Below are 27562 nucleotides of genomic sequence, written 5' to 3'. Positions count from 1 at the left end.
TTGCACTAAGCTCCCTGCTCTATGCTGTGCAATGTGTGCCATTGGATCCTCTCCCCCTGCCTTCTGGAGCTTAGAAATAATTTTGATCTGTGTTCTTTAGAAGGCTGTAGAGCGGAGAGGGCTGCAGATAAAAAGGTACAACTTATGTATGTGGATTGTTTTCATCTCTCTGTATCACCTGAGGCTTGTCACTTCAGTGGGTATATGTAAGATTTTACAACCACCTAATGGGGTATGCCATACTCTGCCTTATCTCATGCCGTAGAAAAAAGAGCAGTATATTTATCTTCTGATGGCGATATCTTTAGCATTGCTTGACTTCTGCTTTAAATGTTTCTTTCAAATCAGACTAAACAAAGGAAAACCACATTTTTTTTTTTGCCCTTATGCAGTTTCTTCCAAAACAATTCATCCATGACACAAAGATCTTTTGTTAGACAGCTGGCTTCTTGGCACATAAACCACATAGTTTATAATTAATCCTGTTTGACTCATTTTTTGTAAAGCTGCTTCTTTACACTCCTAAATGAGAACAGCAAACATAGTCAGAAGTCACAGGAACGTGGTAAGAAGAACACACGGTGTACCCATTTGACTATTTCACCCGCTCCTTTAGTCTGCAGTCAGTGGGCTGTTTGGTCCAGGATTCCAACATCAGAAGAATTTTCACTTGGCACTCAGATAATATTAAAACAGTACTGAAGCAATATTCCATGTTGGAGCTTCTAACCTGGATCAGCATTTGGTGCAGGACCTCTTATGCCGCGTACACACGGTCGGACTTTTCGTCTACAAAAGTCCGACAGCCTGTCCGACAGACTTCCTGCGGACTTTCGGCGGACTTGCAGCAGACTTTCTAACGAACGGACTTGCCTACACACGACCACACAAAAGTCCGACGGATTCGTACGTGATGACGTACACCGGACTAAAATAAGGAAATTCATAGCCAGTAGCCAATAGCTGCCCTAGCATGGGTTTTTGTCCGTCGGACTAGCACACAGACGAGCGGATTTCGGGGTCCGTCGTAGTTACGACGTAAAGATTTGAAGCATGTTTCAAATCTAAAGTCCGTCGGATTTGAGGCTGAAAAAGTCTGCTGAAAGTCCGGAGAAGCCCACACACGATCGGATTACCAGCCAGCTTTAGTCCGTCGGCGTCCGTTGGACTTTTGTAGACGAAAAGTCCGACCGTGTGTACGCGGCATTAGACTTTACGTCCAGAAAAGTTTTACACTAGCCGAGGTGATCTGCCACTTACTAACACTGGAGAATCCAATATCAGGAGGTAGAAGAGACAAGGAGAGACTCTACTCAACCAGAACTTTACCAGTGCTACCAGGTAGCCATATGCTAGAGGCATCAGCTGCCAAGTGAGTGGTACTGCCATCACCTAACATCAACCTAAAGTTCTTTATAGGACTGTGTGGACCTAGTTTGGACTGGTGTTGATATTTTGACATTGGTTTAAGATGCTTCTGAGATCGTTCAGTATGCATTGACATGTGCATTTGATCTGCATTTGCCCCTTTTTTGAGCCGCATTTGACCTACGTTAAGAAAAAAATGTAAAGGGAAGACTGTAGTGCTCTGTCCCCTACCGAAGAGGAAAATCCTTTAAGCTAATGAAGGTAGGTGTGCCTTTAAACCTCTTTGTGCTTTCTGTTTCTAATTGGTAGGTAAGAGAAAAAAGCTTGTGTTTTGGGCTTAAGCCAGAACATTAGAATTTAATGACCCGTGTCTGCCTCTAAGCTCTCATTAAGAAAGCCAGACTATGCCCATCCTTACCACCCAGCTCCACCATTCATAGAAGCCATACTACATCTATTATATCCTTGGAGGAGGATTTAATCTAAAAGAAGAGGCATCAGCACAAGAGACACATCCAAATGACTGTACGTTTTATGTCTCTTGTGCTGATTTTTTTTTTTGTTTGTTTGTTTTGGCTTCACCTAGGCTCTACATTTTTTTGTTTTTGAGTTTGGATACACTTTAAAAATTGACTTCCAACTGAGATTTTTTTTACCGGTATACAAACTTTGCATCTATATTTTGATGAAATGTTTTTATATACTGTTTTTCATAAGAATAAGGTTTTCTATTTTTCACTTGTGGATGCTTTTTGACTACTCTAGTTCCTACTCTTCAGCTTATGATTCTCCCTTTTATCTCCAGGTGTTGTCACAGACATGTATCTAATGGATCCAATAACAATTATCCTCTGCATTGTTACCTGTGTTTTTCTGGCAATTTTTCTATATGGACAGAAGCAAAATGTTCATAAAAACTATCCCCCGGGACCTCCTACTTTTCCAATTATTGGAAATGTACACATTATAAGCATGGAAAAACCTTATGTGACATTTCATGAGGTAAGATCCTTCCTGTGTATATAAATGTACAGTTAAAAGAGGTCCTTCACCTAAAATAATGGAGAAGTGTGTTTCCTGTATCCAATAGTAACATATGGACATTGTCACTGGGAGTGAAGTGACGGAACTGCAAGGTTTGGTGGAGATTGGCACAAGCTCAATGGTACCGGCTCAGGCATACTACACATCTGGAAGAGGTGTTCTCTAACCAAAGCTGTGTCTGTAGTGCAGTAGTGTCAACGGTGTAATAAGTATGGCCATGTATTACAAGGTGTTAACTGTGCAAGTTGTCCAGCTTACGTCTAAGTTTTTGGAATGCCACCTTAATGCTGAATTCACATGACCACGGCTTTCGCCTGCCATGTAGTCATTAGCTAGCTCTGTTTCACTATGTCCCCACCGGGAGTGTCAAGCCCTCCCCACAGCTAGTACAACTCTTCCGCCTTCCACCTGACAAACCACATCCTTTTTTAACGTGGGAATTTATATACCTAGTGGTATGTGCCTACATAGTGGTGTTATGTAGGCTCTCTCTTCCTATCAGGTTTAGATCTACAGTTCTTCCGATCTTGTAATATAAGGAATAGGTTATCTCCTACCCAGGGGTGGGGTTCTCCCAAATAGGGTACTAATCCCTGCTTACACACACAACACCCATCCAACAGCATAGATGGATGCATCCATATTTTTGTGAAACTCCAAACTACAAGTAAAAAGGTCACTAAAATGCATTTCATATCCAGGAAATGTTGCCAATGTTCTAAAGTCAGAAAAGGCACACAGTTTATTTTAAGGTTTGTTATAGCACGCATCATAACGTAAGTTATGGTAAAGCACAGGAGTGTACTTTGTAAGATTACGCCATGCACTATCGCTTATATTGACCGGTTCACGACCGCCCCGCACAGATTTACTGTGGCAGGGTGGCCACTCTGCCCCAGATCACATATTAGATACATGATCTGACACTTCCGGGTCTGGGGCACGCACACACGCCGCTGGCGACCCGCTCCCACTGTGATTGGACACAGCAGGAGCCAATCAGCGGGTCTAGGTAAGCAAGGCAGATCTGTTAGTAGGGGAGACAGAGATCTTGTGTTTCCACTAAGCAGGAACACGGACCTCTGTCTTCTCACAGCCAAACCACACCCCACCCAACATATAGAAAGCTCTCCCTAGGAGCACATTTAACTCTTTGATCTCCCCTGATGTTAACCCCTTCCCTGCCAGTGTCATTAGTACAGTGACAGTGCAATTTTTTTTAGCACTTATCACAGTATTGGTGTCACTGGTCCTCAAAAAGTGTCACTTAGTGTTCGATTTGTCTGCCTCAATGTTTCAGTCCTGCTAAGAATCGCTGATCGCTGCCATTACTATTAAAAAAAAAAAAATGTATCCCCTAGTTTGTAGACCCTATAACTTTTGCGCAAACAAATCAATATATGCTTGTATATATAAAAAAAATTCTGTGAGCCTCCTCTGATTATAAATTGCCTAATTGGCACCGTGAAACAGCTGCAAGCGTTAAACACGTCTCATAAAAACATGCAGATAAAAGCAGAAATAAATACCGTATTTATCGGCGTATAACACGCACCGGCATATAACACGCACATTAATTTTAAGAGGGAAGTTTCAGGAAAAAAACTTAAATTTTAATTAAGGAACTTTGAAGCAAAATAAGGGTCAGTGCCCATCTGCAGCCTCACCATTGCCATCAATGCAGCCTGATCAATGCCCATCTGCAGCCTCACAAGTGCCATCAATGCAGCCTCATTAGTCCACATCAATGCAGCCTCGCCATTGCCATCAATGCAGCAGCCTCACCATTGCCATCAGTGCAGCCTGATCGATGCCCATCTGCAGCCCAGAGGGGACAGGGAGGGGGGCGGGACGAGCGCTGACAGATTACATACAGTGAGAATCTCCTATGATAGACAGAACAGTGGTCCAATGGCGGCCCAGGAGACGGGAGTTCCTATTACAGAGGCCGCCAAGTAAACAGGAGATTCTCACGTTATGTAATCTGATGGCGCTCGTCTAGCCCCCCTCCCTGTCCCCTCCGAGGCAGTTAAAACTGAAGTATTGGCATATAACACGCACGCACTATTTGCACCCGATTTTCATGGTGAAAAAGTGAGTGTGAGAATAAATACAGTATATATGCTGTGCTTTTCAAATATACTCTTCACATTATATATATGTGATGACCAAAGTGCAAATATGCGTGTGAATCACACACCGTGATACATCCAGTAACTAGTGACTGTAAAAAGTGACAATAGTGCAAGAAATAGTTATGAATACTTAAAAATGAACATATAAATGAAAATAATCACACTAGTGAAAAGTGCTATAAGGTGCATCCATATGGTGATTGGTTGTATCAAAATTATTGTTCATAAAATTATATAGTGTTCATAAAAATATATAGTGGACTCAATCCACTAAAACATGTAGATGAATAAAAAGTGCTTCTATGTGCATATGTGTCATCCAATTATTTAAATTCAAAAGTGCTTCTAAAGTCCATGCGATTTGGAAACTGCTGTGTAGATAATCCAAAACAAGCCGCAGTGATCCATGCAATTTAGAAACTGCTGTGTAGCAAGCCGCAGTGATCACACTCAGGTACTCCCCCCCCCTAGATATTAAATGCCCACCTCTGAGCGTGTGACTTTGCACTTAGGCTTAGTCAATACACGCCTGTGAACCACCTCTGGGGCTCTGCAATTATATCCAGACTCCTAGACCTGTCAGCACTATACCTCGGTTGAGTAAAAAAAAGACTGGATGGTATAATAACGTTTTAACAGTTTATTAATCACATAAAACCCCCCTATGGGGTACTTACATAGTATAGGCGTGTTAGTGCGCCACTCTGCATCAGGCAAACAGCATGTAAAGATACCGGATTGATATTGGGATGGTATGGGGTTCTTTCCTGACTATGTTTTCCTCCTGAAGTAGATACGGAAGTTCCCTGTATCAATACAAGTTGGGGAGGGGACAGGACGGACGTTCAGCAGGTGACCTGTGAGGAAAGAACCCCATACCATCCCAATATCGATCCGGTATCTTTACATGTTTGCTGTTTGCCTGATGCAGAGTGGCGCACTGACGCGCCTATACTATGTGAGTACCCCATAGGGGGGTTTTATGTGATTAATAAACTGTTAAAATGTTATTACACCATCCAGTCTTTTTTTACTCAACCGAGGTATAGTGCTGACGGGTCCAAGAGTCTGGTTAAAACTGCAGAGCCCCAGAGGAGGTTCACAGGCGTGTATTGACTAAGCCTAAGTGCAAATCCACACGCTCAGAGGTGAGCATTTAATACGTAGGGGGGGAGCACCTGAGTGTGATCACTACGGCTTGTTTTGGATTATCTACACAGCAGTTTCCAAATCACATGGACTTTAGAAGCACTTTTGAATTGAAATAATTGGATGACACATATGCACATAGAAGCACTTTTTTATTTATCTATGTTTTAGTGGATTGAGTCTACCATATATTTTTATGAACACTATATGATTTTATGAACAATAATTTTGATACAACCAATCGCCATATGGATGCACTTTTCACTAGTGTGATTATTTATTTTAATTTATATGTTCATTTTTAAGTATTCATAACTATTTGTTGCACTATTGTCGCTTTTTACAGTCACTAGTTACTGGATGTATCACAGGGTGTGATTCACACGCATATTTGCACTTTGGTTATCACATATATATATAATGTGAAGAGTATATTTGAAAGCGCAGCAAATATATTTATTTCTGAAAATCAATATACGCTTATCGGAATTTTATTTACCAAAAAAAAATGTAGTAGAATACATATTGGCATACATTTATGAAGAAATTAAATTTTTTTATCTTTTTTTTTTTTAGGTGTGTTTCATAGCAGAAAGTAAAAAATATTGTTTTTTTTAATCAAAACTGTCAGTCTTTTTTTGTTTATTGTGCAAAAAATTAAAACCGCACATATCTTGTACATTGTGCTGCAGTGAATGTGCTCTAAAGCACACCAAAATGCACACAGGGGAAAATTCTCAGTCCACTGTGGCATGTCAAATTTGAAAAGTGTTTAAAAAAAAAAAAAAAAAAAAAACAGACCTATTTTTTTATTTATTGAGGTACAGTCCACCAGGCTGAATGATGCTCAATAGTTTGTCAATAGCAGAATTACAGTGGGGACGGAAAGTATTCAGACCCCCTAAATTTTTCACTCTTTGTTATATTGCAGCCATTTGCTAAAATCATTTTAAGTTCATTTTTTTCCTCATTAATGTACACACAGCACCCCATATTGACAGAAAAACACAGAATTGTTGACATTTTTGCAGATTTATTAAAAAAGAAAAACTGAAATATCACATGGTCCTAAGTATTTAGACCCTTTGCTGTGACACTCATATATTTAACTCAGGTGCTGTCCATTTCTTCCGATCATCCTTGAGATGGTTCTACACCTTCATTTGAGTCCAGCTGTGTTTGATTATACCGATTGGACTTGATTAGGAAAGCCACACACCTGTCTTTATAAGACCTTACAGCTCACAGTGCATGTCAGAGCAAATGAGAATCATGAGGTCAAAGGAACTGCCTGAAGAGCTCAGAGACAGAACTGTGGCAAGGCACAGATCTGGTCAAGGTTACAAAAAAATTTCTTCTGCACTTAAGGTTCCTGAGAGCACAGTGGCCTCCATAATCCTTGAATGGAAGATGTTTGGGACAACCAGAACCCTTCCTAGAGCTGGCCGTCCAGCCAAACTGAGCTATCGGGGGAGAAGAGGCTTGGTGAGAGAGGTAAAGAAGAACCCAAAGATCACTGTGGCTGAGCTACAGAGATGCAGTCGGGAGATGAGAAAAAGTTGTAGAAAGTCAACCATCACTACAGCCCTCAACCAGTCAGGGCCTTATGGCAGAGTGGCCTGACAGAAGCCTCTCCTCAGTGCAAGACACATGGAAGCCCGCATGGAGTTTGCTAAAAAACACCTGAAGGACTCCAAGGTCGTGAGAAATAAGATTCTCTGGTCTGTTGAGACCAAGATAGAACTTTTTGGCCTTAATTCTAAGTGGTATGTGTGGAGAAAACCAGGCACTCTTCATCACCTGTCCAATACAGTCCCAACAGTGAAGCATGGTGGTGGCAGCATCATGCTGGGGTGTGTTTTTCAGCTGCAGGGACAGGATGACTGGTTGCAATCGAGGGAAAGATGAATGCGGTCAAGTACAAGGATATCCTGGACGAAAACCTTCTCCAGAGTGCTCAGGACCTCAGACTGGGCTGAAGGTTTACCTTCCAACAAGACAATGGCCCTAAGCACACAGCTAAAATAACGAAGGAGTGGCTTCGCAACAACTCCATGACTGTTCTTGAATGGCCCAACCAGAGCCCTGACTTAAACCCAATTGAGGATCTCTGGAGAGACCTAAAAATGGCTGTCCACCAACGTTTACCATCCAACCTGACAGAACTAGAGAGGATCTGCAAGGAGGAATGGCAGAGGATCCCCAAATCCAGGTGTGAAAAACTTGTTGCATCTTTCCCAAAAAGACTCATGGCTGTATTAGATCAAAAGGGTGCTTCCACTAAATACTGAGCAAAGGGTCTGAATACTTAGGACCATGTGATATTTCAGTTTTTCTTTTTTAATAAATCTGCAAAAATGTCAACAATTCTGTGTTTTTCTGTCAATATGGGGTGCTGTGTGTACATTAATGAGGGAAAAAAATAACTTAAATGATTTCAGCAAATGGCTGCAACAGAACAAAGAATGAGAAATTTAAGGGGGTCTGAATACTTTCTGTCCCCACTCTATATTTCCTAGTTCCTTTTGAGGACAAGTACCTTTACCTGTACACCTTTACACCTGTACTTTTTTTTTTTTGTTTGTTTTCTTTTTTGTTTGTTTTTTTAAATGTTTTAATCTTTTTTTTCCTGAACTATAAAAAGATAATAATATGTATATTGTACATTTGTTAAAGATCACCTAGAACTGCCGATTCATCTGATGAATCACCCACTGGCTTCTCATTGATTGAACTATTTCATTTTTTTCTTCTTAATATTGCAGCTTGCTGAGAAGTATGGCTCAGTGTACAGCCTACAGATAGGGACACAGAAGATGGTTGTGCTCAGCGGCTACGAGACGGTAAAAGATGCTCTGGTCAACCATGCTGAGGCGTTTGCTGGGAGACCCCATGTGCCAGTTTTTCTAGACCTTGCCAAGGAACATGGTAACTATATTTGTATATATTTTTTATTGTATGGCTGAAATATATACAGAAAAATTTTGTATACTGGCCTTTTTTTCATCCAGGGTGCCGTGGCACTCGAGTGTCCTCTGGATTCTTCAGGGCTGCCTCGCCAAAACTGGCTCAAAATGCCCAAAAGCATCTATATGTTATGATGTTTTTATTCATGTTTGTACAATAAAACTATTTTTTTTAAGAATGCTGCTTCTGTGCTCACCTCAGTGACAACCTCATACCCTAAAAAGTCCTACCTTTCCCCTCCCATTCATTCCCTTTTTCTACTAGTGTATAATACAGGATGTGGATGTTATGTTTGTCCCTGGAACTGGTTAACTATAATTGAGATATGCCCAAAAGTTGTCAACAAGCCAGCAAGTGGATCAAACCTGCCTTTTGTTACACAAAGCCATAGGTTTTTATTGTGCAGTATGGTGCAACTTGGGCACTGTGCAGGCAAGCCACTAGCACCCTAACAGTTTTAGTTTACAAATGTGGAGGAATAAATTATCTCTAATATTGGGGGGGCATGTGTGTGAATGCTGCTGCATTATGTAAAACTATTAGTTTAGTTTTTTTAAGTTTTAGAATGGGGTACCTCAAGGTTGTGCATCATTTTAAAGGGTGCCTTGAATGAAAAAGGCTGAGAAACTCTGGTATATAGTACTGCAAATTAAATAGTAATACATGCAGGACTTCACAAAAAAAAATCTCAAATAATGTCATAAACCCCCCCCTCCCAGGATGCATATTTTATTGTAATTTTATGGGGGGTTTTTTAAATACAGTGCATCCGGAAAGTATTCACAGCGCTTCACTTTTTCCACATTTTGTTATGTTACAGCCTTATTCCTGTAGCACTGACCCCCGAAGGAGCTGCCGATATTTTGATTGGGTCTGTACTCTGCTATTACGCCTTCTTAATTTAACTCAGTCCCCTTGACACAGCTGTGATGTAATGTTAATGTGCAAAAAGAACTTAAAGACAAGTCCACAATATATAATGTAATATACCTTTTGTCTTTACCTTAAACCTCCAGCTCTTCACCTAGTCAGCAATTCAAAGGAAACAACACTCCAAACAATAGTACTTAAACAAGAGTAAGATTTTACTATATCTGCTTCAAGATAGTGATTACAGCAGTTGTACTGTTGTACTGTTATGCCCCGTACACACGGTCGGACATTGATCGGACATTCCGACAACAAAATCCTAGGATTTTTTCCGACGGATGTTGGCTCAAACTTGTCTTGCATACACACGGTCACACAAAGTTGTCGGAAAATCCGATCATTCTGAACGCGGTAACGTAAAACACGTACGTCGGGACTATAAACGGGGCAGTAGCCAATAGCTTTCATCTCTTTATTTATTCTGAGCATGCGTGGCACTTTGTGTGTTGGATTTGTGTACACACGATCGGAAATTCCGACAACGGATTTTGTTGTCGGAAAATTTTATAGCCTGCTCTCAAACATTGTGTGTCGGAAAATCCAATGCAAAATGTGTGATGGAGCCTACACACGGTCGGAATTTCCGACAACAAGGTCCTATCACACATTTTCCGTCGGAAAATCCGACCGTGTGTACGGGGCATTAGTGTGTAAGCCAACAGATTTAGTTCACAACAGCACTATACAAATAAAATTTGTTTAAATTAACCTCTTAGAAATGCGTCTATAAAATGGGACTAATGGCAGAGTGAACTGACTTTACAATGAGCACTGTCCCACTCTCAGCACACTCTGTTTATGTAAAAGAAACAATTTATTTGAATAGAGCATAGCACAATTCCTAGGGAGCTCCCACTGCTTTGTATTACAATAACTCTGAAGAACAAATAGAATGCAAGGCCTTGCATTAAAAGAGGCAGTCCTTCTTTTCTTCTGTCTTCTGCTAGCTATGGGTAGGTTAAATTGTAATCCAGTGGTTAACAAAACCCGGGTCAGAGCAAACTGAATGTTGAGCTATTGTTGTGGTGCAGCAGCACTGCAACTGTTTTCGGTGTAAGTAACTTGGTATAATACAGTACTTTAATTGTAGTAAAGTGCAGGCTTGAGGCCTATATTAAACTCAGTCTTTAATCCCTTGAATCTCCTCTGTGGGACTACAGGTCCCAGCAGCACTGTGTTATAGATGCAAGTATGTAAAAGTGAGTCAATGAAACTTTGGGCAGCAGCCCTCTCACCCAACCAGATCTGCAGGGTATAACAGTTCTGCTCCGGTGCAAGCGGTCCTGTTTCCGGCCGGCCGACACTGCTACGCTGCTCCGCCCTGCTCAGCGAGATGTTCTGAGACCCTCAGATGGCTCTGACAGGCTTCGATGGATCCTTCTCAGTTCTGCCTCGCCGTCAGTCCAGCTCACTAATATGCTGCAGGGTTGCTGATCGGATTGCTCCGCAATGGGTGTAGGCCACGCTCCGCTGGAGACCTCCACACAGATCCTCACAGGCAGGCCACGCGTTCCCAAGAGACCTAAGATGGTCGCACCGAGTTCTTTTATAGCCTACCCAGCATGCAGTTCAGTGCATGAGTGTTGCTGGGTAAGAACACTCGGCATCTTGGGCAGGTCAATTCTTGTCAAAAGTAAATAAACAATTACTTCCTGTACCATTCTTGAATAAAGAAATAAAATGCAGTCCATTCCACATTTTGACCGCTAGATGGTGCTATATACTAAACTATAACACTGTACATAGGATAACATTATACTACATTAACATGTAAATATGCTGCCGCTACATTCCAAGAAATAGATTAAATTCATTATTTTCCTCAAAATTCTACAAACAAAACCCCATAATGATAACATGAAAGAAGTTTGTTTGAAATCCTTGCAAATGCATTAAAAAAAAAAATCACATGTACATAATTATTCACAGCCTTTGGTCAATACTTTGTTGAAGCATCTTTGGCACCAATTACAGCCTCAAGTCTTTTTAAGTATTATTCTACAAGCTTGGCACAACTATTTTTGGGAAGTTTCTCCCATTCTTCTTTGCAGGACCTCTAATGCTCTATCAGGTTGGATGGGGAGCGTCAATGCACAGCCATTTTCAGATCTCTCCAGAGATGTTCAATCGCGTTCAAGTCTGGGCTCTGGCTGGGCCACTCAAGACATGACACTTGCCATTCAGGCTAAGGAGTTTAATCTCTGTTTCATCAGACCAGTGAATTTTGTTTCTCATGATCTGAGAGTCCTTCAGGTGCCTTTTGGCAAACTCCATGCTTGTTCTTCTGGAAGGTTCTTCTCTCTCCACAGAGAAATGCTGAAGGTGACCAAGAACCCGATTCCTAAGGCTCTTCTCCCCCGATCGCTCAGTTTGACCGGGCGGCCCACTCTAGGAAGAATTCTGCTGATTCCAAACTTCTTGCATTACAGATGATGGAGGCTACTGCGCTCATTGGGACCTTTAATGATGCAGAAAGGTTTCTGTACCCAAGAACATATTTGGGGGGCACACCATACAATGCGTTTAAATTAAAGATGGTGCTGCTATAGGACCTACAAACAGTACAAAATATTTTACAGCGCACACGTACAAGAATGACATTTCCTGCAGGGCTAGTTAAAAACACCTGAACATATTCAAAAAATATGGGGGTTTGGTCACACTATATGGTCATATAGTGCTAAGCCCACTTACTGCGACAAAGTACCCCGAATTAGTGGGTCCTACACTAGTAATAGAATGGAAGATCCTTTGTCTCAACCATGGGAGCTGAACTCCTCTATGTGGGAGAACTGAAAGGGATACATCCTAAACACTGGTGTACCCTTCCCCAGATCTGTGCCTCAATACAATCCTGTCTCTGAGGTCTACAGACAATTCCTTGGACTTCATGGCTTGGTTTGTGCTCTGACATGCCCTGTAACTGTGTGACCTTATATAGACAGGTGTGTGTGCCCTTCCAAATCATGTCCAATCAACTGAATGTACCACAGGTGGACTCCAATCAAGTTGTAAAAATATTTCAAGGATAATCAGTGGAAACAGGATGCACCTGAGCTCAATTTTGAGTGTCATGGCAAAGGCTGTGAATTCTTTAAAAAACTTCTTTCACATTGTCATTATGGGTTTATTGTTTGTAGAATTTTGAGGAAAATAATGAACTTAATTCATTTTGGAATAAGGCTGTAATATAACAAAATGTGTAAAAGGTGAAGCACTGTGATTACTTTCCGGATGCACTGTATATAAAAAATATACCAACATTTCTATACTGTGTCCCTTACCACTTGAGCTCTGAAAGATTTTACCCCCTTCATGACCTGGCCATTTTTTTGCTATTCGGCAGTGCACTACTTTAACTGGCAATTGTACAGTCATGCAACACTGTACCCAAACGAAAGTGTGACAGTGCTGATAGCTGAACATTGGTCTGGGCAGGAAGGGGATGGAAGTGTCTGGTATTAAAGTGCAGGCAAAATAAAATGTAGAAAAAACAGCAGAAGGGACATAACATACAGTCAGCAGGATATATACCTTGTGCTGGTGCCCCTTCTTTTAGTTGAGATCCTCCTCTGTCCATGGCCCCTACCACTGCCGCCATATTTTTCCAGTGTGGTGGGGTTAATACAACTAAGGGGCTGTCACAGGATCTCTTCAAGAAAGATCATCAAGAGAGAGACTATGCCTGCTCTTTCGATCCAGCTTCTCTAAGAAGAGGTATCATCACAAGGGACATAACCTACTGACTGTAATTAATGTTCCCTGTGCTAATTTTTTTTGTTTATCAATTAGGCTGCACTTAGATTTTAAGGCATCCCCCAGGCATTATTTTTATAGAATTGTGTATTTTTAATATTTTATTCTGGACATGATTAAAATCGCTCACAAAATTAAATAAAAATAAAAGCATTGGTACATGTGCCCCTGGCAGTAGGGTAGGTCCTACCCTCGGCATCTATAATAGGTTTAATATCACTTTAAGCCAGTGGTTCTCAACTCCAGTCCTCAGGACCCACCAACAGGCCAGATTTTAAGTATTACCTTGGGGAGATGCAGACAAGAATACTGCAATCACTGAGCAGCAAATGATATCACCTGCAATGTATTTCAGTTATCTTGCAAACCTGGCCTGTTAGTGGGTCCTGAGGACCGGAGTTGAGAACCACTGCTTTAAGCAGATTGATGAATTGGTGGCAAAGTTTCTTACCTGAAGATTATGGAGCACATATTTTCAAACATAATGAAAGAAAGAATTTAGGTTTACAAACACGTTATTCTAATCGGTTGTGTATGTTATTTTATTTTGTTCTAGGTATTATATTTTCTAATGGTAATAACTGGAAAGTCATGAAACGATTCGCTCTGTCTACGTTGCGAGATTTGGGGATGGGGAAAAAAACAAGAGAAGATAAGATCTTGGAAGAGTGCAAAAATTTGGTAAAAATCTTTAAAGCTTACAAAGGTCAGTAATGAGTTCTGGTTTTGTTGCTACAAAATCAATAGATTTTCTGTGTCGCATAACGTCACACTGTCCAATCATGGAAGATGATTGGCTGTTTGCCTTTAAAATGTTGCTACTGTGAGTACTGTCTTATACACCATACAAGACAGCTCTTATTTCCCTGTGATGGTCTTGGCCATCCATCTTTTATGGTTTTGTCTGATCTCTCGTAATCTGGCTGCCCTCTAGTATAGTGCTGGGAGGAATATAAACTTATGTTCTCTTTGAAAAATGAATGGAAGTCCCAATTCAAAACAGGGTTTCTAGTGCCTAATAGTATGTACAGCGCTTTACAATATAAAGGGAGACAATATAGTTACAATAAAATACAAGAGGGTTAAAAAGGCCCTGCTTATAAGAGCTTACAATCTAATTCAAAGGACTGTGTAAAGAAAGTAAAGTACCAAACCCGCTACACGTTTTTTTTTTTTTTTTTGCTACTTAGTATTAAAACATAGAAAAAATAGCACAGATGCTGTGGGGTGACAGCCTTGTTTTCTGCTGCCACCTAGAGAGAGCTGTTTAAATCACAACCTCATGGTTTGGTATATGCAGTGCTATACATGGCCACATTGATCCGCAGAGCACTATGGAGCAGACCCATTACAACGTAAGGAAAAGAAGCACAAAAGCCGAGTCACCCTTAGCACCCAGTCCAAATTTTTATTTCATTTCTTTTAGTTCATATGTGCAATAGCTCTAATTTTGAGCTCTTTTCTCCTGGTTAAATGTATTAGTAGCAGGTTGAGCCATGGTTCACCTTAACTAGGGTATGCAGTCACTCAGCACTATGCACATGCTGAGGCAAAAAATGAAATGGCATCCGACTTTCAGGAAGTGATACTGCCACAGATCGCGACACATTTAAGTGGATAGGGTTGTGCTGCAATGCGCACAGTAGCAGCGCAGTGGGTCATCATTTTGAGGGTTACATAGTTACATAGTTAGTCTGGCTGAAAAAGGACACAAGTCCATCTAGTTCAACCAATAGAAGAAAAAAAAAAAAGATATATTCTCTCTCTCTCTCTATAGATATATGTGTGTGTGTGTGTGTGTGTGTGTGTGTGTGTGTGTGTATGTGTATGTGTATGTGTATGTGTATGTGTATGTGTATGTGTATGTGTATGTGTATATATATATATATATATATATATATATATATATATATATATATATATATTATATTATATTGTACAGGACGCCAAGGTTGGGTCCTGGACAGGTACTATATATCATCAATATTTGGGTTGTGGTCCCTTTAAGGGAAGTGTGATAGTATTCAGGGGGTCACCCAGGATGGGTGAGGAATTCCCGGGAATAGCTCGCAGTTCTCTCTGTGTTAATAGAGAGATATTTGGGACCCTGAATTTCGGAGGCTCTGAAGTGATATTCAGGTGGGAAAGAGCCTCCACCCCTGACTACAGGGATTCCAGCACACATGGGGTTAAGAGCCTCCAGGAAGCAGATCTTAAAGGCAGGAAGTAGTGCTAGGTGTGGTGGTGAGGAGGAGTTGTGGTGAATACACCCGTTTTGGAGAACTGTGAGCTTGCTGGGGGTTGCTAAAGATTTAACAAGGACTGTTAAAACCTTGGGGCTAAGACCCATCCACAAATTGTATGTGCCTTTTTACTTTTACTTTGTGCTGGAAGCCTTATTTTTGATTTGCTTGCTGAAAATAAAAGCCTTTTTGTTTAAAGTTTGATGGTTTAGCATTCGGTCCTGTGGAGCTACAATCCCCCAAACTTTACTATATATATATATATATATATATATATATATATATATATATATATATATATATATATATATATATAATATATATATATATATATATATATACACACACATACAGTGGGGACAGAAAGTATTCAGACCTCCTTAAATTTTTCACTCTTTGTAAAATCATTTAAGTTCATTTGTTTTCCTCATTAATGTACACACAGCACCCCATATTGACAGAAAAACACAGAATTGTTGACATTTTTGCAGATTTATTAACCACTTGACAACTGGGCACTTAAACCCCCCTCGTGACCAGACCAATTTTCAGCTTTCAGCGCTCTCACATTTTGAATGACAATTACTCAGTCATGTAATACTGTACCCAAATGAATTTTGTGTCCTTTTTTTCATACAAATAGAGCTTTCTTTTGGTGGTATTTGATCACCTCTGGGCTTTTTATTTTTTGCGCTATATTTTTTCTTCGTTTCTGTGATAAAATTTTGCAAATTATTAATTTTTCTTCATAAATTTTGGCCACAATTTATACTGCTACATATATTTGGTAAAATAACCAAAATTAGTGGATATTATTTGGTCTGTGTGAAAGTTATAGAGTCTACAAGTTGTGGTGCAAATCATAAAAAATTGATCACACCTGATGTACTGACGGCCTATCTCATTTCTTGTGACAGGAACAAGTCAGGACAGTACAAATACCCCCTAAATGACCCCTTTTTTGAAAGTAGACATTCCAAGGTATTCAGTAAGATGCATGGTGAGGTTTTTGATGTTGTCATTTTTTCCCACAATTCTTTGCAAAATGAAGTTTTTTTTTTTTTTTTTTTCTCCCACAAAATTGTCATTGTACGTAATTGGTTATTTCTCTCACATGGCATGTGTATGCCACAAATGACACCCCAAAATACATTCTGCTACTCCTCCTAAGTATGGCGATACCACATGTGTGGGACTTTTTCACAGCCTAGCCACATAGAGAGGCCCAACATGCAGGGAGCACCATCAAGTGTTCTAGGAGCATAAATGACACATCTAACTTGTTAACTACCTATTACACTTTTGAAGGCCCTGGAGCACTAGGACAATGGAAACGCCCACAAAATGACCCCATTTTGGAAAGCTAACACCCCAATGTATAATCTTTGAGGCATAATGAGTCTTTTGAACGGTTCATTTTTTTCCAGAAGTTTTTGGAAAATGTGGAAAGAAATGAAAACGCATTTTTTTTTACACAAAGTTGTCTGTTTAAAAGATATTTCCAACACGTAGCATGTACATAGCAAAAATGACACCCCAAAATACATTCTGCTACTCCTCCTGAGTATGACGATACCACATGTGTGAGACTTTTACACAGCATGGCCACATAAAGAGGCACAATACTGAAATAGCACCTTCAAGGGTTTTAGGAGCATAAATTACACATCTCATTACTCAACCACCTATTACACTTTTGAAGGCCCTGGAGCACCAGGACAATGGAAACGCCCACAAAATGACCCCATTTTGGAAAGCTAACACCCCAACGTATAATCTATGAGGCATAATGAGTCTTTTGAACGGTTCATTTTTTTCCTGAAGTTTTTGAAAAATGTGGAAAAAAATGAAAAACGCATTTTTTTTTTTTTTTTTTTTTTTTTTACACAAAGTTGTCCATTTATAAGCTATTTCCAACACATAGCATGTACATAGCAAAAATGACACCTCAAAATACATTCTGCTACTCCTCCTGAGTATAGTGATACCACATGTGTAAGACTTTTACACAGCCTGGCCACATACAAGGAACACCGTCAGGTGTTCTAGGGACACATAGCATGCACATACCAAGAATTACACCCCAAAATACATTCTGCTGAGCAAAGGGTAAAAAAAAAAGATTACCTGTGGTTTTAGTAGCACAGTTGTCCACAGGAGGATAGCACTGGTCCAGGCAGAAGGCAGGGACTTGGTCAGCAAAAGCGAACGCAATTGTCCAGGCAACAGGCAGGAACACTGTCCATAGTCAGTACAGGCAGCAGGCAGGGATACTGTCCATATACAGTCCAGGGTCAGTGCAGGCAGAGATTGTCAGCAGTGCCGAAATATTGATCCTGGTAGTATGCATCAACATGGTCCATCCATGTGGTGTGGTCAGTTCATGCGACAGGCAGAGGCATGATGGCATAGGTCCTACAGGCAGCAGGCAGAAGTAGGGCCTCGTTCAGGACAGAATGGGGACGGGGTAGAGGCTTCTCCCACCCAAATCTCTTTGAAGCCTCTGAGTCTCCAGACCCTAATCTAGGAATGAGAAAACAAAAAAAGTTTTCTTCATCCAGAAAAACAATTCTGGAGCCCCTCACATATGTGAGACCCGTGTTATGAATCCCACTAGTCCAGTGGCAGGGTACAAGATCAGTCCAAGAGGCAGGCAAAAAGGATGGTCAAACAGTCCAGGGTCAGTTCCAGATCAGGCAGAGGTATGAACAGAATCGGTAGGCAGAAGCATGGTCGAATAACAAGCCAGGGTCAGTTCCAGATCAGGCAGAGATATAAACAGAATCAGTAGGCAGAAGCGTGGTCGAAAAACAAGCCAGGGTCAGTTACAGAGCAAGTAGAGGCATAAGGGGCGTGAAGGTAAATGGCAGGAAGTGAGGGTTATGTTTACCATACTTCACTAATAATTTAGTGAAGTATGGTAACGGCGGAAACAGTCACTGATGCAGAGGCCTGGTTGGGAAGGACATTGGGGACAATAAAAAGTAGTGTCTCTTCTCACTCCTCCTTTGGTGCACACCCGGCATTTTTTCTGCCATTTTGGCCTGTTGGTCTGGGGGGTATTTTTTCGGGAAAGTGGCGTTCGGAAAGTCTGCTAGTTACATCGGATCGAATGGTTTCTGGTGGGCCGTTCGGGAATACAAGGGCAGTGGTGATTTCCTCCTGGTAGCCAAGGAAGGATTTGGGGCTTGCAGTGGATTTATGATAAATAACATAGCTGTTATATATGGCCAAATTGAACAAATAAATTGAAACTTTTTTATACCACTGGTATGTTCGTCTCGTGGCAAGGTAGGGTTCGAGCATCTGGTCGTTGAAGTCGACACCCCCCATAAACTTGTTGTATTCGTAAATACATGTTGGCTTTTGGATTAGCCCATTCCTCCTGGTTATCTCCACGACAGTATTATTGGGGATTGATGAAAGGACGTAGACGTCCCTTCTGTCCCTCCACTTCACAGCTAGAATTTCCTCATTCCGTAAGCTCGCCATCTCCCCTCTTCTTAGCTTTTTGTTGACAAGGCTTTGAGGAAAGCCCTTCCGGTTCTTCCTTACGGTGCCACATGCTGGAGTCTTCTGTCTGTGAAGATTGCGGAACAGGGGCAGACTAGTGTAAAAATTGTCCACATATAGATGGTAGCCTTTCTCCAGGAGTGGGTTTATGAGTTCCCAAACGACTTTCCCACTCGATCCAATGTATTCTGGGCAATTAGGGGGATGTAGCTGGGTGTCCTTCCCTTCGTATACCATGAAGGCATAGGTATACCCTGTAGCTCGGTCACATAATTTATACATTTTCACCCCATAGCGGGCCCTTTTGGTGGGAATAAATTGTTTTATGCCCAACCTGCCACTAAATTTGACAAGGGACTCATCCACACATATGTGCTGGTCTGGGGTAAATAACTGGGGGAAGATTTCAGAAAAATATTTTAGTAGTGGGCGAATTTTATAAAGCTTGTCAAAATTTGGGTCATTTCGGGGAGGGCACTGGGTATTGTCATTGTAGTGTAGGAATCTCATAATCATGAGATATCTGGTCCTGGGCATTACAGAGGAATAGATGGGCATGTGGTGGATGGGGAGGGTAGACCAATAGGAACGTAATACTTTTTTTTGGTTAGTCCCATACAGAATGTGAAGCCCAAAAAAATTTTACACTCCTCCACTGTTAGGGCTCTCCATTCGTAGGGACAGGCATAATAGGATGTTGGGTTACTTGCTATGTATTGTTGGGCATATAGGTTGCACTGGGACACAATCGATGCAAGCATGTCCTCAGTAAAAATAAGGTCGAAAAAATCTATTGGTGAAAAATTTTCTGTGTCCACCTGGACTCCTGGCTGGGCAGTGATAGGGGGAATGATAGCTTCTCCTGAATTAGGAGGAAGCCATAAGGGGTTCTCAAGGGAGTAGGGAAGGCTGGCATGGGACCTAACACTTTGGGCCTGAGGTGACACCCCACTGGTACGTGGCCTTTGTCGAGGTACTGCGGTGCTGGTGGATGGCACTGCGGTGCTGGTGGATGGCATTGCGGTGCTGGTGGATGGCATTGCGGTGCTGGTGGATGGCACTGCATCCTCACCAGTACGTCTTCATCTGGAGGGCGGACTCTCATCCTCCTCCTCTGAGGCTGTCAGTGTACCACTGCTAAGGACAGGCTCGTAGTCCACTGATGACACTGATGTGGCAGGTGACACACAGGTGGCACTGATGTGGCAGGTGACACACAGGTGGCACTGATGTGGCAGGTGACACTGATGTGGCAGGTGACACTGACAGGTGACACTGATGTGGCAGGTGACACTGACAGATGGCACTGACGACAGATGGCACTGATGACAGATAACAGCAATAGTAATGAGCACTGTGGCACTGAATGGGCACTGTTGGGCTCTGATGTGTGTTTCAACTAAAAGGTTGGCACTCACAGTTTCACAGGTCGCTCTCCCTCCTCACACACGGTCTCTGTGTGAGGAGAGAAAGCCGGCAATGAGAGATGATCTCATGTGTTTACATTTGAGATCTCTCATTGGAAGCTCCGATCGCGCTGTAAACGGCCGCTGTGATTGGCCGTTTATGGCGATCTGTGACTGGCTGTGTCCAAGGGACACGGCCAGTGCAGAATTTCCCCAATGCGCGCTCGCGGGAGCGCGCATCATGGAAGTGAACAGGAGGACGTCCAGGGACGCCCTCCCAGCAATTGGAGTCTGCGCTGTAGCCGTCTTTCGGCTATAGTGCGGACGCCTAGTGGTTAAAAAAGAAAAACTGAAATATCACATGGTCCTAAGTATTCAGACCCTTTGCTCAGTATTTAGTAGAAGCACCCTTTTGATCTAATACAGCCATGACTCTTTTTGGGAAAGATGCAACAAGTTTTTCACACCTGGATTTGGGGATCCTCTGCCATTCCTCCTTGCAGATCCTCTCCAGTTCTGTCAGGTTGGATGGTAAACGTTGGTGGACAGCCATTTTTAGGTCTCTCAAGAGATGCTCAATTGGGTTTAAGTCAGGGCTCTGGCTGGGCAATTCAAGAACAGTCACGGAGTTGTTGTGAAGCCACTACTTCGTTATTTTAGCTGTGTGCTTAGGGTCATTGTCTTGTTGGAAGGGAAACCTTCGGCGGAGTCTGAGGTCATGAGCACTCTGGAGAAGGTTTTCGTCCAGGATATCCCTGTACTTAGCCGCATTCATCTTTCCCTCAATTGCAACCAGTGGTCAAGTCCCTGCAGCTGAAAAACAACCCACACAGCATGATGCTGCCACCATCATGCTTCACTGTTGGGACAGGTGCTGAGCAGTGCCTGGTTTTCTCCACACATACCGTTTAGAATTAAGGCCAAAAAGTTCTATGTGTAGGTGTTTTTTTAGCAAACTCCATGCGGGCTTTCATGTGTCTTGCACTGAGGAGAGGCTTCCGTCGGGCCACTCTGCCATAAAGCCCCGACTGGTGGAGGGCTGCAGTGATGGTTGACTTTCTACAACTTTCTCCCATCTCCCGACTGCATCTCTGGAGCTCAGCCACAGTAATGTTTGGGTTCTTCTTTACCTCTCTCACCAAGGCTCTTCTCCCCCGATAGCTCAGTTTGGCCAGACGGCCAGCTCTAGGAAGGGTTCTGGCCGTCCCAAACGTCCTCCATTTAAGGATTATGGAGGCCACTGTGCTCTTAGAAACCTTAAGTGCAGCAGATTTTTTTTTGTAACCTTGGCCAGATCTGTGCCTTGCCAAAATTCTGTCTCTGAGCTCTTCAGGCAGTTCCTTTGACCTCATGATTCTCATTTGCTCTAACATGCACTGTGAGCTGTAAGGTCTTATATAGACAGGTGTGTGGCTTTCCTAATCAAGTCCAATCAGTATAATCAAACAGAGCTGGACTCAAATGAAGGTGTAGAACCATCTAAAGGATGATCAGAAGAAATGGACAGCACCTGAGTTAAATATATGAGTATCACAGCAAAGGGTCTGAATGTTTAGGACCATGTAATATTTCAGTTTTTCTTTTTTAATAAATCTGCAAAAATGTCAACAATTATGTTTTTCTCTCAATATGGGGTGCTGTGTGTACATTAATGAGGAAAAAAAAATGAACTTAAATGATTTTAGCAAATGGCTGCAATATAACAAAGAGTGAAAAATGTAAGAGGGTCTGAATACTTTCCATCCCCACTGTGTGTGTGTATATATACATACATATATATATATATATATGTGTGTGTGTGTGTGTGTGTGTGTATGTATGTATGTATGTATGTATGTATGTATGTATGTATATATATATATATATATATATATATATATACACACACACACACACACACACACACACACACACACACACACTGGGCAAAATTATAAACGCAACACTTTTGTGTTAGCCCCTATTTATCATGAGCTGAACTCAAAGATCTACGACTTTTTCTATGTACACAATAGGCCTATTTCTCTCAAATATTGTTTACAAATCTGTCTAAATCTATGTTAGTGAGCACCTCTCCTTTGCAAATATAATCCATCCATCTCACAGGTGTGGCATATCAAGATGCTGATTAGACAGCACGATTATTGCACAGGTGTGCCTTAGGCTGGCCACAATAATAGGTCACTCTAAAATGTGCAGTTTTATCACACAGCACAATGACACAGATGTTATAAGTCTTGAGGGAGTGTGCAATTGGTATGCTGACTGCAGGAATGTCCACCAGAGCGGTTGCCCCTGAATTGAATGTTCATTTCTCTACCATAAGCCGTCTCCAAAGGTGTTTCAGAGAATTTGGCAGTACATCCAACCGGCCTCACAACTGCAGACCACGTGTAACCACACCAGCCCAGGCCCTCCACATCCAGCATCTTCACCTCCAAGATCATCTGAGACCAGCCATCCGGACAGCTGCTGCAACAATTGGTTTGCATAACCAAAGAATTTCTGCACAAACTTTTAGAAACCATCTCAGGGAAGCTCATCTTCATGTTCATCTTCCTCATCGGGGTCTCGACCTGACTGCAGTTTGTCGTTGTAACCGACTTGAGTGGGCAAATGCTCACATTCGATGGCGCCTGGCACTTTGGAGAGGTGTTCTCTTTACGGATGAATCCCAGTTTTCACTGTACAGGGCAGATGGCAGACAGTGTTTGGCATCGTGTGGATGAGCAGTTTGCTGATGTTAACGTTGTGGATCGAGTGGCCTATGGTAGCGGTGGGGTTATGGTATGGGCAGACGTATGCTATGGACAATGAACACAGGTGCATTTTATAGATGCCATTTTGAATGCACAGAGACACTGTCACGAGATCCTGAGGCCCATTGTTGTGCTATTCATCCATGACCATCACCTCATGTTGCAGCATGATAATGATGCACGGCCCCGTGTTGCAAGGATCTATACACAATTCCTGGAAGCTGAAAACATCCCAGTTCTTGCATGGCCAGCATACTCACCGGACATGTCACCCATTGAGCATGTTTGGGATGCTCTGGATCGGCGTATATGACAGCGTGTTCCAGTTCATGCCAATATCCAGCAACTTTGCACAGCCATTTAAGAGGAATGGACCAACATTCCACACGCCACAATCAACAACCTGATCAACTCTACGCGAAGGAGATGTGCTGCACTGCATAAGGCAAATGATGGTCACACCAGACACTGACTGGTTTTTGTAGCCCCCGGACCTCCCCCCCCCCCAATATAGTAAAACTGCACATTTTAGAGTGGCCAGCCTAGGGCACACGTGTGCAATAATCCTGTCTAATCAGCATCTTGATATGCCACACCTGTGAGGTGGATGGATTATCTCAGCAAAGGAGAAGTGCTCACTAACACAGATGTAGACAGATTTGTGAACAATATTTAAGAGAAATAGGCCTTTTGTGTACATAGAAACATTTGTAGATCTTTGCATTCAGCTCATGATAAATGGGGGCAAACACAAAAGTGTTGCATTTATTATTTTGCTCAGTGTATAATAGATAGAACAGGACTCAGTACAGAGCCTTGTGGTACACCACTAGTGGCTGGTCTTGGTTCTGAATGAACACCATTTACAACCACGCTCTGGTATCTATCCTTTAGCCAATTGCATATCCACTGAACCACCCAAGGGTTAAATCCTAGTTTGTACAGCTTTTGTATTAGATCATTGTGTGGAACTGTTTTAAATGCCTTGCTGGAATCAAGATATGCTATGTCCACAGCACCACCCTGGTCCAAAACATTGGTAATATAGTAAAAAAAAAAAACAGTCAGATTAGTTTGACATAATCTGCCCTCAGTAAAGTCAGGCTGCTTTGGATCCAGCAAGTTGTGTATTTTTAGGTGATCAGTGATCCTTCTTTTCAGGAGCGATTCCAATAACTTAACTACAACTGATGTTAAACTCACCAGCCTGTAATTGCCAGCTTCTACCTTGCTGCCCTTTTTGTGGATAGGTACTGTACAATATTAGCTGTCTGTCAGTCATGGGGAACTTCACCCGTCAGAAGAGATTGATTAAAAAGATCCATTAATGGTCCCACACCCACAAAGATATCTTAAAGTTCTCTTAGAACTCTGGGATGAATACTATCAGGGTCCATTGCTTTATTAAGTTTTAACCAAGCCAGTTCCTCTGCTCCCTCTGTCTCCAGAAATCCCAAAAATGAACCGTCATTACTAGAACTAATAGGATTTCCCAACTTGTTATTGTTAGTGCAATTTATTTCTGAGAAGACTCAACAGAAGTAATTGTTTAAATGGTTTTCTACCTCCAAATCTCCCTCAACATATGTGTTGTCCAGTTCTCACTTTAGTGATCCCGTTGTATTTTTTCCTTCTCTCGCTAATGTACCTAAACAAAAAAAAAAAAATTTAATAAATTTAGCAATTTCCTCCCCTTTCTGTACAGTAATGTGTTTGGCCTCCTTGTGTCTATTCTTATACTCTTCTTGGTCAGCTACAACTCCCATTTCCTTGAATCTTCTATATGCTGATTTTTTCCCTTTACTATCCTACTTACCTCTTTAGTGAATCATATTGGTTTTAAGCAGCTTCTTGGCAAATGTTTGCTCTTCTTGCAGGAGCACCATTCGATAACACTGCAATCGTGAATGCTGCTGTAGCCAATGTCATTGTTTCTATCCTAATGGGCCATCGCTTTGAGTACGATGATCCAAAACTTCAGAGGCTTTTGACAACCATCAACGATAACATAAGAATCGTCGGAAGCCCAATGGTTTTCGTAAGTTCACCTTTACTGCAACTCGTTCATATCTTATATGACCGAATACCGGTCAATTGGGCTTCTTAAATAATATATGAGTATACTAGCAAATGTGCTTGTGCAAAAGCAGGGTCATTTTTTAAATTGGTGCAGGTTGATGATTGTGTTATTTTTGTGCATATGGAAGGTTTCACATTAGGATATTACATTTCTATTTTGTCTATGAGTTAAAGTGCTTCTAAAGGCTGAAGGTTTCTATGCATGAAGGGAAAAAACCTTCTGTGTGCACCCCCCCCCCCCCCCCATCATCATCATCATCATCATCATCATTACCTGACCCACCTCTAATCCATCGACATTTAGGGTAGTCTTGGCTGTATGAGGACTCTCCCTCCTCATTGGCAGAGACAGAAGCAGGATCGCATTGGCCTCCACTGCTGTCGAACACAGCCAATGAGGAGAGAATGGGACCAAGCTGCGGCTCTGTCTTATGGACGCATAGAGTAGTGGCTCAGGAATGCACGTGCCATCTTGCCCCTAGGGCAAGTGGCTTTCTCTGGCGGCACTGCTCAAAGGGGAGGATCCAGGAGCACAGGTGGGGGACCCGAAAATAAGGAGGAACAGGGCTGCTCTGTGCACAATCACTGCAAAGAGCAGGTGAGTAACATGTTTGTTACTAAAAAAAAAAAAAAAAAAAAAAAATTTATATAGAAGCTTTGGTTTTATTTTGCACCCACAATGACACCTGATATGGCGATTTTTAGCTACCTCACTTATATGCTTAATGATACATAAAATAAGTGATTAAAACCTTTTATCTATATATGAATCAATAAATGCGGTTGCAGCTATAACCCATGAAATCAATAAGAAATGATAACTGTGCAAAAAGAATAACAATCACATTTATTTATACAGAAAATAAAGGTTAGAATAATCAGAGATTACCACATATAGCATAGTGATGTTACAAATGCAGTGTTGCCAGTCTACAAAGATAATTAATGCAAAAAGGAGATATAATTACAATTAACATACACATGCTATCAAGGTATTACCTAGGATAGAAAGAGGTTAACAGAAGAAAAGAAACATAAATCGATAATACAGATACATTACCTAGACAGCCCTTATGTTACCATTCTTGCAGGGAGGGGGGGGGGGGGGGGGTCACACCAAGAGGAAGAGAGTGCGAGTAGCTCTCTGTACTGCTTTTATACCCCCCCTGCCCCTACTCCCACCAATCCAGGTTTTACCCACCCTGGAACCTTGTCATTGGTCCAGAGTTGCATCAAATTCTGATTGGCTGTAATTTCAAGTCCAGTTAAACATCATGCTTAAACATTAGACTCTCTCTGGTGCCTCTTTGTCTGCCTTAAAACAGTCAGCCCTCTTTGATCTTAATATAACCAGTTCCAAAATTAGCATATCAAGCCTCCAAGACCAAGTGGAGACACAGCGTCTGATAGGGCCATCTCTACAAACAATAGGGTAACTTAGTTATCAACTGACCATTGAAGACAAACAGCTTCTGAGAGGCACTGAAAAGTAGTAAGCTGGGCCATAAAATATTAAGTACACACGTTCCTATAAAATATACATATAAAAAACGGGGCAGGGTAATTTGATTAGAAAGTCCTCACAATGGTTCCCTTGAAGCTCCTTGATATAAATATTACTTCCAAAATTTCTACATCAGTTCCCCCTGAAGTTCATTCTTGAACTTATGTCCTCCCTCAATGATCCTGTATCCACCCACAACAGTCCAGAAGCCCAAACCCTTCCCCACCACCACTGAGGCCTCCTCTTCCTTTCTTGAACACGCCGGAACCCATCAAGGTAGACTTGAGACAGCAAAGCAATCCTGGTGCCTTTGAGACTCCACATCCCGACCATGAGTGCCTGTGCTGCGATGTCTCCACGCTCCTCTGCCTTGGAAGAGCGGAACTCCAACATCAATGGTGGGATCCTGGCATATCTAATCCTATAACTTGGGAATATGGTGTAATGGTTGCACCGATTGGATCGGACCGCGAGACAGCACTTTTCAGCATGGAGAAGGAAGTTCTGGAGAGTCTTATTCGTTGCACATTGGTCTCAAGAAATTACTTGGTTGTCGTTGCTTCTTGAGGTGGTGGTAGGGCAGGCCTCCAGACAGTCGTGCATGAATACAAAAAAAAAAAAAAAAAAAAAAAAAAAAAAAAAAAAAAAAAGAAAAGAATGTCAGTGTACAGTTATTGAAGGAATGCCGGACAGGAGCAGTGGGTTGGCC

At 41.8% G+C, this 27562-nt stretch overlaps 1 pseudogene; it reads left to right on the top strand.

Moving 5' to 3' along the window:
- The first annotated feature begins 524 nt into the window (after window positions 1–524).
- The window catches only part of LOC141139172 (cytochrome P450 2K4-like), a 114284-nt pseudogene continuing 87246 nt past the window's right edge, over window positions 525–27562 (top strand).

Source organism: Aquarana catesbeiana, linkage group LG04 (genome assembly GCF_042186555.1).
Source record: "Aquarana catesbeiana isolate 2022-GZ linkage group LG04, ASM4218655v1, whole genome shotgun sequence".
Lineage (NCBI taxonomy): Eukaryota > Metazoa > Chordata > Amphibia > Anura > Ranidae > Aquarana > Aquarana catesbeiana.
Note: the sequence above shows the minus strand (reverse complement) of the source record. Positions and strands in the feature narration are given on the sequence as shown.